The following is a 3,936-nucleotide window of genomic DNA, read 5'->3' as shown; positions in this document are numbered from 1 at the left end:
AAGAAGTTAAGGGAGTTACCATGGTCACATAGCTAAAAAGTCAGAGATGGAATTTGAACCCCAGTCTCCTTGATTCTTATTTTCAGTGTTATTGTGCCTTTCAACCTAGGTTGGTCAATTCTTTTTATAGTATGTTTTCTTTTCCTCTGGAATCTACTGTATTTATTCACCTCCTCATAGACTTTTTTCACCTCTATGTGACCTGGATTTATCTGGCATATTCCTGCTGTAGGTCCCAAAAGTTCCTCTGGCAGTCACCAGGAGAAGAGCATTCTGATCACATAGCTCTCAAATGAGACCCTCACTTTTTCTCTAGAGAGGCTACATTCCCAAGACAAGAATTTTCTGATTGCTATCTGAGACTCCATTTGAGTATTGTGGCAATAGCAGAACAACTAAAGGCTTCCTACTCACCAATTACTTTATCATTTATTCTGAGAAACACCACACCAAATGGCAGCATTCTCTTCTCCCTTTATGTTCAGAAGACACAATCTTTATTTGCAGCAACTAACAAAAATGTACAAGCTGAAGATGACTAATAAAAAATTAATAATCAGATACAAACATCTTTTTAAAAAGCGGTAGCCACAATTGTTGTCTAGTTAGGAGACAATAAACACAAAACAATTAACCTGGGAGTAACAGACTGCACTTAGTTACAAAGGCAAACTCCATAGAAAGAAGAAGAAGGGAAAGGAGAGTTTATGTATGATAAAATTGTCAGCTTTGCCAAAATAATGTCTTATGGGTCACTTAGCAAGCATAATGAAATTATATAACTTGAAGAGGGGAAAACTATAAAGACAAAGCAGTTTCCTCTTTTATGGTCAATAGTGCATTACATCAAAAGGCAATTTAAATATAGGTACGTCTCCTGTATTACTTGTGTTTGTTTTTTTCTCGAGGACAAGTTTATGCTTTGAATTTAAAAGATTGGTTCCTCTTCAGCACTGTGTGTTTGAAAAAGTAAACCCAAGAGACATGAAACCTTCCAGGAACAGGCCAAATCCCATTCCAATTAGTATGTGTATGTATGTATGTGTGTATGTGTATAGATGAGCATATATACATACACACATATATGAATACACACATATAAATCCAAATATATGTGTGTATGTATATGTGTATGCATACACATATGCACAGTTGACCATATGAATATGCCTATTCCCACATGTTTACAAATGTATACACATGTATTGTGTGCTTACATATGTACATATATACTTATACACACTATACCTGTATACATGGGTTTATATGTGTAGATACGCATATATACTTATACACACACCTGTGCATATATGCACATACATACACACATATGCATGTTTATATATATAGACATACATATATACACAAAAATATCCCATGAAATAGCATATTTAATTTAATTTCCTATCCTTATTTAGAATGAGAAAGAAAACCCTTAGCTATCAATTGACTATTACTATGTAGCAAAGTCAATGCTATACTATTGTGAGAAAAAATAAGTAAAAGTGGAATGTACAAGTTATTGTTCTAGTTAAATTAAATATATTTTTTCTTTAGGAAATAAGTCTTCAGTGGTTGACACATTTGGTCAAGAAGCAGAAATTGTGAAGCCCCTTGCAAACCATAACACATCATTCAGATATGATATGTGACTACTATTATCTCAGATGTATTTTCTCTCCCTACTAAGGTATACACTCCCTATTAGAATCTACATAATAGATATTTATATCTTGTACATGGACTCATCTACTCTCTTCTGAAATATCATCTTGTGAAAATGATCACCTGATTCAAAACAGAGCCAAAGTGAAAAGAGTGATAATCTCAACAGTCTCCTCCATATCACAGGGAGATGGCCATCACTAGAGATTCAACTCATCATTGGAAGAATATGTGACTTGATGGTTCCTACAGTTTGCACAGTTGCACAATTCACAGTGAGCTAACCAGCTGATGTTTTTTTCATGAGAATCCTACCACTCCCCAAAGCTTTCTCATGCCCCATCTGACTTCAGCCAGCTGAAAAAAATCTATGGAGCTTTTCCAAGGACTGTGATCACACTGGGTATCACTTATTTGATCTGTGTTTTCATATTCCCCCTTTGCTATTGTAGATCTTTTATTTTTTTGATAGAACAGAATAAGAGAAATGCTAGGAAAGGGCAACTCAAAATGATCAAGGGAACGGGGATCAATAGGAAGTAGAGGGGGCAGCCTAAAAAAGTTTCATTTTTAGTTTAAAAGGACAAAAACTGAGGAAAGTTAGGATCAAGGCCTAGAAAAAAAATCATGAGAGGTATTCAAGTGAATGAACACGGAGCTGTTCATTACCTCCAAGAGCACTTGAATGAGGTCACACCTTGTACTTTGATAAAGCTCAAATTTTCACAGTAGGTTGCAAACTTAATAAACTTGTAATTCCTAAAAGATAGTATAGGTTGAACATATAAATAATTTCAATGCATAGAACGTAACTCTGTAATAGATTATTCAAGGAATGTAGGATTTTTGAGAAGAATCAGGGTAAATTACTATTACCTCTCAGTATTTTCTATTTTATTATACATCTCCTGTGAGTACTAGGGGAGAATACCATCAGATAGGCCATAGTTCTGATCTATCATGATTTTTTTTTCATATTATACACAACAGATATAGGGTCCTCTTATTTATGTCTCTTTCTCAAAATAGTTCTCAGAAAAAGTAATGTAAGGTCATAAAAAATTGGTAAATGCAAGTGTTAAGAAGAAAATAATCTTAGAGTCTTTTTCTTGGTATTGGTCATTAAGACATATGTGCCAAGCTCTACCATTTTCAAAAGTTAAAGAAAAAATATCCAGTGACCAAGGTTCCATGATTTCACAGAGGAAAAGAAGAGCAATGTTCTCTAGAAACACATACAATGGACTACAACATATTTAGGAGTCCTCATTTTTCTCTTCTTTATTATACTTCTCTCACTGTTCATTTCACATTGTCAAACCCTTTGTTAGTTTCTTAGCTCTATGCTTTCAGTGTCCTTTACATTTTCTCTCTACTCCTTTGTTTTCTTAGATACATTTCAGTTACTTTGAATTTTTTAAAAAGAACCTTTCTATGTCTGCATTTAATTTATATAATTTCTCCTGAGATATCATCAGGTGCATAGGCAAGGAGCCAGATGTAAAATTTCTGCAAAGCTTTGCAAATCTTTAAAGAGAGAAGGGAAGAGAGAAAAGTTAGAATCTCAAATAATGAGAATGTACAGGTCTATTCAAAGGAAATTTGAATTTTAAGCAGCAAACAGTTGAGAAAATTTTATTCAATTCTATTTTAAGGCAGCTTTAAAAAATGTCCATTTTTCTTTGTGCGGGGAGTTGAGTAGGGTGGGAAGAAATTGCTTGAATCATAAACTGACAGTTAATAGCATAAATTTAATAACTGTGACTAATGATATAGTTCTCCAAATACTTATGTGAAGGGGAACATTTTGAAACTAAATGGGACCCAGATTTCTCATTATATCAGAACATTCCAATTAAAATATATACCAACTTTAACCTACACATACCCTTTTTGTGACCTTCTCCATTCTTTTCTCCCTCCACGCTTCCCTCTCCCCCATTATCTATTTATCTACCATAGCACTAATTACTACAGTAAGAATCAGGTTGATAGTATGTAGGGTATACAACAACCTAAATATTGTGATGTGTAGAGAATGGTCTTGTTTCCTTTAATAATAAGCTTCTTACTTTTGAATGTTTTCTAAAATCCCACAACTTAAAAACTTCATTCTTTTAACTAGACATGATTAATCAGCTAAAATTCAACATGTCTGGTAAAAAGCAATAACCACATTCCGTTACGAGTCTACAGGTTAGTGCAATTTTTCCCCAGATCCATTTATGAAAATTTTGATGAAGAAAAGAAGGGATATCAGGGGATAAAAAT

The sequence above is a fragment of the Notamacropus eugenii genome, chromosome 2, assembly GCF_028372415.1.
Source record: "Notamacropus eugenii isolate mMacEug1 chromosome 2, mMacEug1.pri_v2, whole genome shotgun sequence".
Classification (NCBI taxonomy): Eukaryota; Metazoa; Chordata; class Mammalia; order Diprotodontia; family Macropodidae; genus Notamacropus; species Notamacropus eugenii.
Note: the sequence above shows the minus strand (reverse complement) of the source record.